Source organism: Hemitrygon akajei, chromosome 5 (genome assembly GCF_048418815.1).
Source record: "Hemitrygon akajei chromosome 5, sHemAka1.3, whole genome shotgun sequence".
Taxonomy (NCBI): Eukaryota; Metazoa; Chordata; class Chondrichthyes; order Myliobatiformes; family Dasyatidae; genus Hemitrygon; species Hemitrygon akajei.
In genome coordinates, this window is record NC_133128.1 from 69,085,445 (window position 1) to 69,102,114 (window position 16,670).

General features: G+C 41.7%; 1 protein-coding gene across 6 annotated transcripts in view; it reads left to right on the plus strand.

Moving 5' to 3' along the window:
• Positions 1-489: 489 nt before the first annotated feature.
• Positions 490-16,670, plus strand: part of tiam1a (TIAM Rac1 associated GEF 1a) — a 313,320-nt gene continuing 297,139 nt past the window's right edge. For 4 of the 6 annotated variants that reach the window (XM_073045684.1, XM_073045683.1, XM_073045686.1 and 1 more), the window contains exons 1-2: positions 490-800; positions 10,646-10,703. The gene's annotated coding sequence lies outside the window, so the exon portion shown is untranslated. The remainder of the gene's footprint in view (positions 801-10,645; positions 10,704-16,670) is intronic. The other 2 variants (XM_073045685.1, XM_073045680.1) reach the window with 1 other exon arrangement.

The following is a 16,670-nucleotide window of genomic DNA, read 5'->3' on the forward strand; positions in this document are numbered from 1 at the left end:
GCAGAGACTAAGCCGCAACAGACCATGTTCGACATGGAGTTGACCACAGAGGTACACACAATTGACCCAGAGCTGGAATGCTGTCCTATATGATATTGGCGAATGGACGCGAGAAGATGAATAGATGATAGACAGTTCAATCTGATTTCATTCTGATCTGATAAGCATTGGTAATTATATATTATAGCAAATGATTTTTTTTCCCCTGGAGTGCAAACTCGTTACCTCGTACGGTCACCTGAGCCCTTGTCATCCCATTCCACAAGGAGCCGCGCTCCTACTTACGAAGTGTTTAACACTGCCTGAGAACTCACCTCCGGTGTCTCGGCGAAGTAGGGACCGAGCGCGCGCCACCTGCTCCGACTGCCAATTGGCTGCAGCTGCTCCTGATTGACGGATAAGTCAGCCAATCGCCATCAGACAGGGCCGCTCGACACCTCTCCAGCAACCCCCACCCCCTCTCGGCGATGGCCTCGGGGAAGAATATGGCCGCAATTCCCCAAACTGTCCGGCTCTGATGCTGCCCACCCGGTTGTGTTTACCAATATTAAATATTAATTCAGTGAATAAAGTACTCCGGAGTCAGCGAAAGGCAGCGTTTCTGTGAAGCAGATTGCAGTGCTAAGCACGCCTCCCTCGCACACCATTCGCGTTTAGGTTTCGATGGGATTCCGCCAGGCACTAACGCCCGCCGGGCTCCCGCTCCACAGACATTCAGGCACATTTCACCAAAACTGATCTGACTCAATCAGACTGCACTGCGAGGTACACGGAGCTAGCTCCGGAAGCTGGGCGAGGAGGTCTGTTACATCTTCTCAACTCTGTTTATCTTGTTAAAACATTTTCCAGATAGCATTATGCTTTGTGTGTGTGGATCTTTTGTTGAACATTTTGGAAATCGGAATAAAGGATAGATAAAAAAAAACTCTGCTCTTCTCGCAGTTAAATAACCACGATTTGCTACGGATGTGTCAAGTCTCGGTCAGTTTTCCCTTTGTAATTTTGTTCCAATCAGGAATGAAATTTTCTATGCGTCTTTGTAGATTCATAGGAAAAGGGAGCCGAGCTTTGTAAAATGGTAAATCATCGTGGGTCTTATTCTTTGTATTGATCAGATCTCTTGTTTTTTTCTCTCTCTGTGTGAACGAGCTGGGATTGTACTCTGGGGTTTTGGGTCCCGGGTTTCTGAAACCAGTCCAGCTGCATCGGTATTATTCCTGTATTGTTATTGCTCGGGTTATTTTGGAAAACTGCATGCAGATAGTGTTATGTTCCAGATGATTATATAGCAGTGGTTAGGTTTGGTCCGGACCGCGATCCTCACATTTTGTTAAAAGTGCTGTGCGTATTGTGAGCAAGTGGCAAAAAATAATCGAAACGTGCTTGATTTTTTCTTAGCATTGGAGAGTGGAGAATGGCGGGCGGACTGTTTCCCTTTCTGGGCACATTCAGCTGATCGGGATTTCTGTTTAATATTGGGTTGCTCTGAACTATGTTACATTTAACTTTTTAGATATTAGTTTATGTACTGAGATGTTGCAGGAAAGCATCGAGGCAATTTAACTGCCATCACTGTGTAGTAGTCGGCTTCATCCATTGATTTAGCATTCTGCATTGTTAATCCTCAAAACACCGCGGCGACGGTAATTTAAAGAATATTTCGGATTTTCAAATGGATTAAATATTTGAACATTTTGACCTTAGTAAGCTGTATTCAAGCGTTTCGATAGATTTATATACGATGAGTATATTTTAAATCGTAAAATTCATGATCATCTTGCTGCTTTGACAAGAATAAGAACTGCTACTGAAACAACGCTTGCGTGTACTTTACGGGGTTTCTTCAAGATGTTAACCATCTTATTTTTTGAAGATCTTTGTTAGCTTTCAATTTGGAAATAATGATACATTTACAAACTGAAAATAAATAGTGATTCTCCATGTGATAATGAATTGGTATTAATTTAGTTTCATACTCTGCCAAGAGTGCAATGTTTCGCATCGAAAATTATGAAACAGAAAACTGGTATTTGTTGAACCACAACACACCTGGAATTTACCTTTTACAAAAGTGGTATTTTAGATATTTGAACCAGTGGTTTTGTTAGGCAGCGTCGATCAATGACAACCCCACAGGGCTTTTGTCTCAGCCTAAGTTGAGAAACTATTTTAATTAGTTAAATTGGTAGAGGATGATCTTCTATATTACTTAATTTAAGTGGATATTTAATATTTGATTGCTGGTAAGAAAACATCTGGTGCTGGAGTTTTAAATTATGTAATGCAATAAAATGAAAAAAGTGAATATAATACCAAAATACATGCATAACTTGCTGAGTATCCTACTTAAGAGCCCCAGCTTAAAAACTGCAAAATGGCTCTGCATATCTGACAAAAATAGGGTATATTTTTCTCTGACTTAGAGCCAATGGCCATGTATATAGTCACTGGGATTGAGTTTGAAATTTTCCCCAATGACAGGAATCAGAATCAGGTTTATTATCACTGACATACTGTATATTCTGATTTTTTATGTAATAGTGGTAAAGTGCAAGACATACATTTCACTATAAGTTACAATAAATAAATAGTGCGAAGGAGGAATAGTGAGGCAGTGTTCATGAGTTCACAAACGATTCAGGTACCTAATGGCAGAGGGAAAGAAACTTAGTAAAATGTTGAAAGTGGGTCTTCAGGCTCCTGTATGGCAGTAATGAGAAGAGGGCATGTCCTAATTATGGATGCCGCCTTTTTGAGATCAAGCCTTTTGAAAATGACCTCGATAGTGGGAGGCCTGTAGCCCTGATGGAAGTGGTTGAGTCCTTCAATCTTGCATGTTGGAGACTGTATCGGGTGGTGAAGCAACCGGTCAGAATGCTCTCCACCAGACATCCGTAGACATTTGCTAGAGTCTTTGGTAACATATCAAATCATCTCAAACTCTTAATAAAGTATAGGTACTGACTTGCCGCCTTTGTGATTGCATCAATGTGTTGGTCTCAGGATAGATCCTCTGTGATGTTGATGGCCAGGAACATGAAGCTGCTCACCCATTCCACCACTGACCCCTCAATGAACACTGATGTGTGTTCTCCTGACTTCCTCTTCCTGAAGTCCATAATCAATCCTTTGGTCTTGCTGACATTGAGTGCATGGATGTTACAACACCATTCAAATGTGGAAAAACGGATCCTAATTTGTTTCCTCTAATAATACAGTATTTTTTAAAAAGTTCTACTCCTATCAAGATGGGTTTGATAATGTACCACTTTGCCATTGTAATCACCAGTATATTTCAAATGATTTGTATTAAACATTATACGAAGGGAAAAACTGCCCCAATTTGAGACAATATGTAGGAAATCCTAGTAGAGATAGGGCAGTACTCACTGGAAATGTCAGTGGGGAAAGTGTTGGTGCAGCAGCACTTTAGGAACAGTTACCAAATTCTGTATGTTTCCAGGTAGTAATGTTAAGGAATGTATTTAATCCTCAAGTTAAGGTCTTGGATTGGTGGAAGGCTGACTTAAATATCATAAGAGACAATCTAGTAAAAGTCAATGGTGAACTGATGCTTCTGGGTAAATTTACAGCTTACTGGTAGAAGTATTTTAAAACAGAGTTGTTTACAGGTGTGAGCTTTTTAAAATAGAGAGTTTAGGTCAACATGCTCTGGTAAGTATGAAAGGCAACAGTGACAGGATTAGGGAACTCTGAATGACAGAGGATATTAAATGTTTGATTGGAGGGAGAGGAAAAGGAAACATGTGGGTGAGCAGATAGGGAACAGTGACCAAAACTTCTTAAGTTTTAAGATAGCTATAGATAAGGATAAATATGGGCCTTGCAGGAGAGTACTAAATTGGAGCAGGGCAAATTATGAGAGTGTTTAGGAAGGAATGAGGGAGAGTTAATTGGGAACAGCTGTTTCTGAGCAAGTCCACATCTGACATACGAAAAGTGTTTAAAGACCGACTGCACAGAATATAGGACAGGTATGTTCATGTCAGAAGGAAGGGCAAGGATGACAAGGTAAGAGAGCCTTGGATGAGGAGAGAGGTAATGTATGTAGTCAAGAAGAAAAAGAAAAAATACGTAAAGCTTAGGAAGTTAGAATTAAACTTAGCCCTTGAGGGTGATAGAGAACCCAAAAGAACTCAAGAAGGGAATTAGGAAAGCCAGGATAGGCTATGTAAAGTTCTTTGCAAGTAGGATTACAGAGAATCCCAAGGCATTCCAAACGTACATCAAGAGCAAGAGGATAACTAGGGAGAGGGTAGGACCACTCAAGGATAAAGGGGGGAAATATTGCTTGGATGCAGATTATGTGGGTGAGGTCCTCCATGAGTACTTTACATCAGTATTTACCAAGGAGAAGGATGTTGAGGACAAGGAGATCAGTGCCAAGCATCTTACTAACTAGGGTATTTTGAAGTAAAGGAGGCAGTCGTGTTGGTTTCTTAAAGAACATTGGTGAATAAGTCCCCAGGGCCTGATGGGATATACACCAAGTTATTGAGAGAGGCAAGAGAAGAGGTTTCTGGGACCTTGACCAATATCTTTGTGTCCTCTCTAGCCACGGGCAAAGTTCTGGAGGACTGACAAGTAGTTAATGTTCTTCCATTATATCTCACAACCACGGATTCAGAAGCACAGCAGATACGGCAATTGCTCTTGTGAGTATGCACATGTCAGCTAATTATTATTTCATTGTAATGTTATTTAACTCCGTTCTTTTCATAGTAGCACCTGTGGAGACTTGAGCAAAACACATCAACATTTCGCTGCCTGCTTGCATTCGGCCTTACCTGAGAAATTGGACTGTTGCGTTACCCGACTCTGAAGACTAGCGGTATTCATTTTATATTTAGTTATTCCTTTCAGACACAGTGTAGGCTTTGTTTATCATTTGAGTTTTAGTTATTGGCCCTGTTAGGCCTAGCATTTATTGTTTTCCATTCCCTCTGTTTGCATTAAAGTCTGTAAACTATCGACCTGCTTCAGTGTCTCTCGCTCCGCACTTGGGCCATATCTGAACGTAGTGACTGCAAGTCTCAACAGGTGCCACAATGAAAAGAATGGAGTTAAGACATGTGCATATTCACGAGTGCAATTGCCATATCTGCTGCACTGCGGAATCTGTGGTTGTGACATTAATTCCATTATTCAAGAAAGGAACCAGAGGTAATCCTGGAAACGATAGACTGGTGGGCCTCATGTCACTGTCAGGGAAATTACTGGAGAAAAATCTTATGGATAGCTATTATGAGCATTTGGAAAACCTAACCTAATTAGAGAGAGCCAGCATGGCTTTGTGTGGGGCAAGTCCTGTCTTACTAACTTGATCGTGTTTTTTGACAAGGTCAAAGAGGTGATTGATGAAGGTAGAGGGATGTTGTCTACATGAATTTTAGTAAGATATTTGACATAGTTCCTCATGGGAGGCTCATCTATAAGATTAAGAAGCATGGGATCCATGGTGAATTACATGTTTTGATTCAGAACTGGCTTGCCCATAGTGGTTGAAAGGATTTATTCTAGCTGGAGGTCTGTGATTAATGGTGTTCCACAAGGATTTGTACTGGGACCTCTGCTGTTTGTGATGTATATAAATGACCTGGATGAAAACATAGATTGGTGTTGTGTATAGCTTAGAAGACTGGTAAAAAAATTCAGTGGATTATAGACCAGTTGCAGATAGGGGCAGAGAAATGGCAGGAGGAGGTTTGGAGTCCAGGTTCAAAGCTCCCTGAAAGTGACTACAGAGGTTGATAGCGTGGTTAAGAAGGCATATGACGTTGGCTTTTATTAGTTGTGGCATTGAATTCAAAAGCCAGGAAGTTACTGTATGTTGCAGCTTTTATAAAACTCCAGTTAGGCTGCATCTGGAGGATTGCATACAGTTCTGGTTGCCCCATTATAGGAAGGATGTCAAACTTTGGAAAGGGTGTGGACGAGGTTTACCAGGATGCTACCTGGATCAGAATAAGAATCAGGTTTAATATCATTGGCATAAGTTGTGAAATTTGCTCTTGGTTTGTGGCAGCAGTACAGTACAATACATAATAATAAAAAAACTACAAATTGCAATAAGAAAAATATATGTTAACAATTAATTCATTAAGTAGTGCTAAATGAGACCAAAAAAAATGAGGTCATGTCATTGTCTATTTAGAAATCTGATGGCAGACTGGAAGAAGCTATTCCTAAAGAGCATGTACTATAAGAAGAGATTGGACAAACTTGGGTTGTTTTCTCTGGAGGGTGGAGGCTGAGGGGGAGATCTGATAGAGGTTTATAAAATTATGAGAGGTGTAGATAGGATAGGTAGACCGTATCTTTTACACAGGCTCGAAGTGACTAATACCAGAGGGTATGCATTTAAGGTAAGGGGGGTACGTTCAAAGGAGATGTGAGGGACAAATTTTTTTTTACACAGAATGGTGGTGCCTGTAATGCACTGCCTGGGGTAGTGGTAGAAGCGGATATATTTGGGCTTTCAAGAGCAGGTTAGATAGATACATGAATATGAGGGAAATGGAGGGATATGCACATTGTGCAGGCAGAATGGATTAGTTTAGTTGGTCATTGAATTGGTTTGGCACAACATTGTGGGCCAAAAGACCTATTTCCTGTGCTGAACTGTTCTATGTGTAAACAGTCAGGATCATGGGAGTATCTTGAGGAATATAAAGTGTGTGGGGAAAACTTAATAAATAAATTAAGAGAGCAAAATGTGGCAATGAAATATCTTTGTGAAGTGAGAATATTTTGCTAAGACTTTCTGTAAGGCTATTAGCAGCAAGAGGGTGATCATTTTAAGAGTGCATCCCTTTAGCGAACAAAGAGGTAATCTGTGTGGAGGCAGGTGATGTGAGTGAAGTTGTAAATAAGTACTTCTCATCTATATTCAGCAAGGAGAAGGACATAGAAAATAGTGGGTTTGGGGAGGAGAACTTGGATAATCTGGATAAGGTCAGTACTAAGTTCAAAGTTCATAGCTCAAGGTAAATTAATTATCGAAGTACATAAATGCTACCATATACTACCTTGAGGTTCATTTACTTGCTGGCATTTACAGTAATACAAAAGAATTTTTCAAAAAACTGTAAATAAACAGACAAGACTACAAACAACCAATGTGTAAAAGAAGACAAACTGTGCAAATAAAAATAATGCTGAGAACATGGAAGTTTCCTCAAAAGTGAGATTGTAGGTCGTAGGATCAGTTCAGAGTAATGGGGAATGAAACCGTGTAATAAATGTTACTGAATCTTGTGGAGTGGGACCCAAGATTCATCCTGTCTGATGATAGTAATGAGAGGAGAGCATGGCCTGGATGGTGGGGGTTCTTTGGTGATTCTCCATGGCCTTGTAAATGTGTTCAGTGGTGGGGAGGGCTTTACCTGTGATGAACTGGGGTGTATCCACTACTTTTTGTAGTTTTTCCCGTGCAAGGACTTTGGTGTTCCCATACTAGGCTGTGATTTAACCAGTCAGTATTATCTCCACCACACATCTATAGATGTTTGTCATAATTTTAGATGACATGTGAATTTGCGCAAATGTCTAAGAAAATAAGGGTGTCGCCGTACCTTCTTTGTACTTGCAGTTTCAAGTTGGACCCAGGACAGATTCTAGGAAATGATAATGCCAAGAAATTTAAAGTTGCCTGCTCTCTCTCTCTCTCTCTGATCCCCTGCTGAGAACTGGATCATTGCCCTCCATTTTTCTCCTCGTGTAGTCAATAATCAGTTCATTGGTTTTGCTGACATTGAGTAAGAGGTTGTCATAGCACTATTCAGCCAGATTTTCAATTTCCCTCCTATAGGCTGATGTGTCAGCACCTTTGAATTGGCTGACAACTGTGGTGTCATCAGCAAACTGAAATATTCATTGGAGCTATACATAGTCTCCCAGTTATAAGTGTAAAACGAGTAGAGCAGGGAGCTAAGCACACACCCTTGTGGTGCATGTGTGTTGATGGAGATTGAGGAGGAGATGTTGTTACCAATCCGAACTGACTGGGGTCTGCAAGTGAGGAAATTGAGGATCCAGTTGCGCAAGGAGGTATTGAGGTCTTGGAGTTTATTGATTAATTTTGAAGCAATGATACTATTGAAGCAGACCTGTAGTTAATGAAGAGATTTCTGATGTATGCATCTTCACAGTTCAGATGTTCCCGATTTGAGTGGAGAGTCAATGAAATAGCATTTGATTTTGATCTGTTGTGCCAGTAGGCGGATTCAAGTCACTCCTCAGGTAGGAGTTGATATGTTTCATCACCAACCCCCCAGAACACTTCATTACAGTGGATGTCAGTGCCACTGGAGAAAATTCCTGCTACCGTGTTCTTCTTGAGCACCAGTATAATTGAAGCCTTGAACCAGGTGGGTACCTCAGACTGCTGAAGCAAGAGGTCAAAGATATCAGTGAAAACAGCAACCAGTTGAAAAAGGCAGGTCTTTAGTACTCAGTTAGGTACCCCGTCTGGGCTGGATGCTTTCTGTGGGTTCACCCACCTGAAGGATACTCTCACGTTAGCCTCAGAGACTAAAATCACAGGGTTGTCATGGGTTGTGGGAATTCGTGAAGGTGCCTCCATCTTTTGATGGTCAAAGTAAGCATAAAAAGCATTGAACTTATCTGGGTGTGAAACTTTGTTGTCACATATGTTGTTAGGTTTCACTTTGTCAGAGGTGATAGCATTCAAGCCCTGCCACAGATGTCAAAAACCTTCAGTGATTCAAGTTTGGTCCAGAGTTGCTTCTTTGCATGTGAAATGGCTTTTTGGAGGTCATATTGTGACCTTTTGTATTTTACTTGGCCACCAGGCCTGAACACCACTGATCTTGCCCTCAGCAGATTGAGGATCTCTTGTTTCCCAGGGCACCAATAGCAAACACCAGAGGGCATATGTACAAAATTAAGGGAGGGAAGTTTAGGGGAGACATCAGGGGTAAGTTTTTTTACACAGAGGGTTGTGAGTGCCTGGAATGACTTGTCAGGGATGGTGGTGGAGGCTAAAACATTAGGGGTATTTAAGAGCCTCTTGGACAGGCACATGGATGAAAGAAAAATGGAGGATTATGGGGTCCTGATAAAGGGTCTCGGCCCAAAACGTCGACTGTGCTTCTTCCTATAGATGTGACCTGGCCTGCTGCATTCCACCAGCATTTTGTGTGTGTTGTTTGAATTTCCAGCATCTGCAGATTTCCTTGGGTTATGGGGTAGTATGGGTTTAGTACTTTTTTAAAGGATTATATGGGTCAGCACAACATGGAGGGCTGAAGGGCCTGTAGGGTTCTATAGTTTCCTTGAGGGCTTTATTTAGGAAAGACTCTGAATGATTTTGTGGGGGGGGGGGGGGAACGCCACTTGTTTATGTCTATCTTTATAATGTCCATGCCAACCGTGACATATTTGTTCAGATCCTCTGACGAATCCTTCATCATGGCCCAGCCCACCAACTAGAAGCAATCCTGCAGCCGTTCCTCTGCCTCCCACATCTGCCTCTTTGTTGTCCTTACCCTTGGAGTCTTGCTCTTTAAACTCTGTTTGTATGCAGGTAGGAGGAGGACAGCCAGATGATCTATCTACTCTAAGTTCTGAGAAAGTAGAGGCACTGTTGCACTTTCTTTTTGATGGCACTTGTGTGCTGGTCTCAGGACAGATCCTGATATGATAATGCCAAGGACTTTAAAGCTACTAACCCTCTCCAGCTCAGAGCTCCTAATGAGGTCTCAATTATGGTCTTTTGGCCTTTTCCTCCTGTAGTGGGTAATCAGCTCTTTGGTTTTGCTGGCATTAAGTGACAGGTTGTTGTTATGGCACCACTCAACCAGATTTTTTTTCTCCCTCCTACATACCAATTTGTTACTGCCTTTGATTTGGCCTGTTGTCTGTAAACTTAAAATATGGCATTGGAGCTATACTTAGCCACACAATCATAGGTAAAAAGTGAGTAAAGCAGGGGGATAAGCACATAGTGTTTGTGTGCACCTGTGCTGATGGCGAGTGTGGAGGAGATGTTGCCAATTATCTGTACTAACTGGGGTCTGTCAGTGAGGAAATTGAAGATCCAATTGCAGAGGGAGGTATTGAGACCCAGGTCTTTAAGCTTAGTGTTGAGTTTTGAGGGGGTGATAAAACTGAGTGCGAAGCTGTAGTCAATGAAGAAGATCTAGGTGTTCCAGAGCTGAGTGAAGGGCCAATGAACAGACAATGTTGATCTGTTGATGCTGTAGGCACATTGGAGCAGATCCAGGTCACTCCTCAAGCAGGAGTTGATATATTTTATGGCCAATTTGTCACAACACTGCATCGCTGTTGGTATAAGTGCTACTGAATGATTGTCATTGATGTAGATTACCATCTTCTTCTTGGGGTCTGGTATGATTGAAGTCTGCTTGAAGCAGGCAAGTACCTCAGATTGCTGAAGCAGGCTGAAAGGGCTTGTTTCTCAGCTTCGTTACTCTAATTAAATACACTATATCCTCAGTCCTGAACTTCTGTTTTCTTCCTTATGAGAGTAAATATAATTGATTGTAAATATAATTCACTCTTCAATTATGAACCGGATAATACCAGCCCAAAGTATCCAATATAGTGGTCTAAGAGCACTTTTACCCAATTTATGTTTCAGCTTTCTATCCACTGTGGAAAGATCTAAAGGCCAATGCAGTTGAAAGCCAAATTTCTAAGTAAGTATTCTGGCCTGCTTTGGAGAAGTCTAATAATTCAATCATGTCTTGCATGTGTGTTGCTTTTCTGAATCTGTTGAAAGCTATTTGTTTGCTTCTTTTATGTTTTGTAATACTGAAATGGGCAGTTGCTGTAATCTTTTTTGTTTAATTTTGATAAAAATGTAATACGTATGTTATTGAGGGAAAATCGTATATATATTTTAGACTGTGGAATTTCATATAAAGAAACATAGTGTTTTTGTAAGAGTTTGAGATCATTAATCTTGCCGACAAATATTTGGGTTGAACGTCACAACCATTTAAGGAGAATTGTTTCATTCAAATAGATAGAATAAAATGTTATTTAGAATTGAAGCTAATCCAAGTTGTTACATGTTCGGGACATATGGGAGGAACCTGGTATGAATTTGAACCAGTAGTACATGCTTTGAATGGCGTACAACATAGATTGATATAACATTGCATGATCATTCTCCAAGGTGATGTGTTGTTCGGCACTGGAAAGTTATCTGGGAGAATGCAGTTCATGTATATCTAATACATTGATTCTCTGGTTGTCAGAAAGCACTTACTCTAGGATATTTATCAAACATGGCAGATATTTGATATTATCATACCATCAGTAATATTGTAACCAAGAAGAAATTCAGTATAGAGACATAAAGTCTACATGAGTGGTTTTTACTTTGAATGTTTTCTCTTGAAAGAAATGACAGGACATCCTGGGGTTAAAGAATCCTGATATGCAGTAAAATTAATAAATTTAAACATATGAATACTTCACTTGTGACATTGGGGATTTTTATTGCATTTCAGAATGGGGAAAACAAAAGGTGGTTGCATGAAGATGTGAGGGCAATAATGTTTTCAATATTATGCAGGACAGATTATTTGCAACTTTAAATCAATGTGGTCTCTAGAAACTTTACATAATTTTCTCTGCCTACAACAAAAATTTAATTTGCAGTTCTTGTGTGTATTACTATCAGTCTATCTCTTTCTTCTAAATTACTGAAGCAGGCATGCACAGTGTGAATTGCATCAAGACAGCATTCCTTCTTTGGTCAGAAGAGAGTTTCTGTTGAAGGATATGTTTCATTTATTTGACGAATTATTATTAAAGAACAATGCCTAACCTACTGAGTTGCTGCAGCCAGATGGCTTCACCATTCTCCACAAGGACAGGACAGCTCAGTCTTTTAAAGTCAGAAGAGGTGGAGTATGCTTTATCATTAATTCATTGTGGTGCACAAACATGGCGGTTCTGTCTCAGTCCTGCTCACCCGGCCTGGAACACCTAGTAGTCAAATGTTGTCCAGTTTAGCTGCTGAGGGAGTTCTCCGCCATCATCCTGGCAGTAGTGTAAATTCCACCTCTAGCCAGCCTCAGGCCGGTGTTGAAGGAGCTGAGCAATGTATTCAGTAGGCACAAAACTGCGCTCCCTTCTAAGGATGTAGCGGCGCTGCCGTGCTTTCTTCGTAATTATCCTTACGCACTTGGCCCAGGATATGTCCCCTAAAATGATAACAACAAGAAATTTAAAGCTGCTGAGCCTCTCCACCTGTGATCCTTCGATGAGAACTGACTCATGAACCTCTGGTTTCCTCGTCCTAGAGTCACAAATCTGCTCCTTGATGTTGCTGACATTGAGTAAGAGGTTGCTTTTATGGTACCACTCAGCCAGATTTTCAAATTCCCTCATATATGCTGATTCATCACCACTTTGATTCGGCCAATGATAGTGGTGTCATCCGCAAACTTGAATATGGTATTGGAACTGTGCTTAGCCTCACAGTCATAAGTGTAAAGTGAGCAGAGTAGGGGACTAAGCACACAGCCTTGTGCTGCACCTGTACTGATGGAGGTTGTGGAGGATCTCTGTGGATGAGTGTGTGCCTTCGAGAACATGCCAGACATAATCTAAACCAAAAACTGAATTATCCAGAAGATTCATAGTCTGCTGAGGGCTGGGTCTGTAACATTCAAGACCGGTGATCCAGAACTATACACAAAGTCCAGGTACAACCTATGGAAGGCTGTTGTAGGTTAGAATCAGAATCAGATGTACGTCAGCTTTGGTAGAGTTTGCAGTGAATCCTAACATCATGAATGGCTGTGATACTTTACTCCTAGACGAGCTGAACACCTTTAATGCATGCTTTGAAAGAGAGAATATACCTACACCTGTGCAAATCTCTGCAGCATCCGGTGATTCTGTGATCTCTGTCTCGGAAGGGGCTGTCAGAACATTTTTCAAGAGGGTGAACCCTCACATGGCATACCTGGTAGGGCTTGAAAACTTGTGCCAACCAACTAGAGTTTTCAAGGACATCTTCAATCCCTCACTGCTGCAGTCTGAAGTTCCCACCTGCTTCAAAAGGGTGACACTCATACCAGTTCCCAAGAAGAGTAGGATGAGCTGCCTCAACAATTATTGCCCGGTGGCACTCACGTTTACTGTGATAAAGTGCTTTGAGAGGTTGGTCTTGGCTAGAATCAACACCTGCCTAAGCAAGGACCAGGAGCCCCGTCAATTTGTCTATCACCACAATAGGTCAACAGCAGATGCAATCTCACTGGCTCTCCAATTGGCCTTGGATCACCTGGTCAATAGTAATACCTATGACAGGCTGCTTTTTATTGATGACAGCTCAGTGTTCAATACAACCATACCTGCAGTTCTTATTAACAAGTTCCAAAACCTGGGCCTCTGTACCTCCCAGTGCAACTGGATCCTTGACTTCCTCATCGTGAGATTACAGTCTATTCGGATCAGAAATAACATATCTTCCTCACTGACAATCACACCGGTGCACCTCAAGGATGCAAGTTTAGCCTACTGCTGTACTGATGTACACCCATGATTGTGCGGCTAGGCACAGCTCAAATGCCATCTATAAATTTGCCGAAGACACAACTATTGTTGGCAGAATTTCAGATAGTGATGAGGAGGTACAGGTTTTCCCCGCTATTCGAAGGTAGAGCGTTCCTATGAAACGGTTCGTAAGCCGGAATGTTGTAAAGTGAAGAAGCAATTACTATTTATTTATATGGGAAAAATTTGTGAGCATTCGCAGACCCAAAAAATAACCTACCAGATCATGCCAAATAACACACAAAACCTAAAATATTAGTAATATATAGTAAAAGCAGGAATGATCTGATAAATACACAGCCTATATAAAGTAGGAATACTTTTCTACAATTATTGCAGCACTGTCCACCGCAGCAAAAATCTCACGCAAGCGCTCTCGGCAGAAACATTCAGTGCAAGCACTCTCGGCAGCACTCCCAGCAGAAACACACGGCACAAGCGCTCTCGGCAGCACTCCCAGCAGAAACACACGGCACAAGCACTCTCGGCAGCACTCCCAGCAGAAACACACGGCACAAGCACTCTCGGCAGCACTCCCAGCAGAAACACACGACGCAAGCACTCTCGGCAGCACTCCCAGCAGAAACACACGGCACAAGCACTCTCGGCAGCACTCCCAGCAGAAACACACGGCACAAGCGCTCTCGGCAGCACTCCCAGCAGAAACACTCGACGCAAGCGCTCTCGGCAGCACTCCCAGCAGAAACACACGGCACAAGCACTCTCGGCAGCACTCCCAGCAGAAACACTCGACGCAAGCGCTCTCGGCAGCACTCCCAGCAGAAACACACGACACAAGCGCTCTCGGCAGAAGCACTCTTTCCAGTAACCTTTAAGCTATGAAGCTGCCAAATCATGCCAAATAACACATAAAAATACACAGCCTATATAAAGTAGAAATAATGTATGTACGGTGTAGTTTCACTTACCGGAATCGGGAAGACAGTGAGCACACTGATGATGGTGTGTTAGGCTGAGTCGTTGGAGGTTGGGGTGGTGGGACACTGGGGTGTCATCTCGTCGTCTGTTTCCATCAGGGCAGGCAGGTCACCACCTTCTATGTCTGCCTGCCTCGATGTTGAAGGTCGAGGTTCGTCGTCTGCTGTGGCTGATATGGAAGGCTTGAAAACGACAGTTTGCTTGACTGCTTAGCCTCGCACATTTTTCTATCATACAGTTCTTTGTAAGCACTCAAAGCATTCTTCAAATATGCGCTAAACCTTCATACCCTTTCAAAATTAAAGTCATACTATTCTGCAATCATTGCAGTGTTGTCAATCGCAGCAAAAATCTCACACAATTGCTTTGCTACTGCGTTTGGTTTCAATTGTTATTCTTTCCTCTTCATCAGCTCTTCATCTGTCAGTTCTTGGTCATGGAATGCCAAAACCGCTTCAACATCATCTTCATCAACTTCCACAAACCCAGCCTCCTTAGTCAAACTCACTATGTCCTTACTTTGTTCACCATGATTGAAACGCTTTTATGTCTAGTTTTACGTTAAGTGTAACACCCTTATGCGCTCTTTTAGGCTTTTCTGATACCTTAGAACTCATCTTGCTAACAGAAGAACAAAATAAATCGACATAAAGCACAGATGCTCACAGGCACATGTTTAAGCAATGCCAGCTAGAATGCAGTTCCGGGGGAGGAGCTTGGCTGCTCGGCGTGCGCACTGCCTTTTTTTGTAACAGTGAAAACACCTTCTGTTAGCAAAAGCAGTTTAACTTATGTAGGTCTTTCGTAACAGCGAGGTGTCGTAAAGCGAATGTTCGAAAAACAGGGGACACCTGTATACAAGAGTGAGATGGATCAGCTAGTTGAGTGGTGTCACAGCAACAACCTTGCACTCAGTATCAATAAGACCAAGGATAGTGGACTTCAGGAAGGGGAAGTTGAAGGAACACACACCGGTCCTCATCAAGAGATCGGAAGTGGAAAGGGTGAGCAGTTTCAAGTCCCTGGGTGTCAGCATCGATGAGGGTCTATCCTGGGCCCAACATATTGACGCAGTTGCAAAGAAGGCATGACAGTGACTATATTTCATTAGGAGTTTGAGGAAAACTGATATATCATTGAAGACACTCTCAAATTTCTACAGATTTCTACATGGGGAGCATCTTAACTGGTTGCAACACCGTCTGGTATGGAGGAGCCACTGCATAAGTTCTGAAAAATCTGCAGAACGTTGTAAGCTCAGTTGGCTCCATTATGGGCACTAGCCTCCCCAACATCCAGACCACCTACAAAAGGCGATGCCTCAAAAAAGGTGGTATCCATTATTAAGGATCCCCGTCATCCAGGACATGTCCTCCTTGTTACCATCAAAGAGGAGGTACAGAAGCCTGAAGACATACACTTAGTGGTTCAGGAATGGCATCTTCCCCTCTGCCATCAGATTTCTGAATGGTCAATAAACCCATGAAGATGACTGGACTATTTTTCTTCCCTTTGTTTCTGCACTACTTAGTAAATTTTATTGAAATGTTTGAATTTTGTTATTATATATTGCAATGTACTGCTGCCACAAAACAACAGATTTCATGACATATGCCAGTGACATTAAACCTACTCTGATTCTGATTCGTTATATCTATAATGATCAGAGGATCTCAATGAACTTCAGTGATCAAAGTAATAACAATTATTTGCAATGTACAATTTTATTAATAACACTTGCATACTGTAAATATGAAGAACAGTAATGTCAACTTTTTAGCACAAATCATGTCAGTCCAGTTACATTATGTAGGCATGCTGTCAGTTTTCACTGGAATACATTGCTTGTGTAAAATAGTCTTAGCACTTTTGTGAGGTTTCAGGCCTTTGTTGTCCACTGGCGGGAGGACCGTAAGTTAGAGCTTTTCCCCATATAACTTTTGTGGCTGCTGCACCAAGTTACAACTCGGCCCTCATGTATTATTTTGCATTTTAGAGGTGATCAGTTGGTTGATGATATGATTTAAGCGACCAACTATCAAGGAAACCAGGATTCAACAATTTTACTGGCATGTACTTTCTAGATTATCAAACAAAACTAGGTGTTACATTCACAATAGCCAGAATTGCCAACATTTAGTTATAGGTGA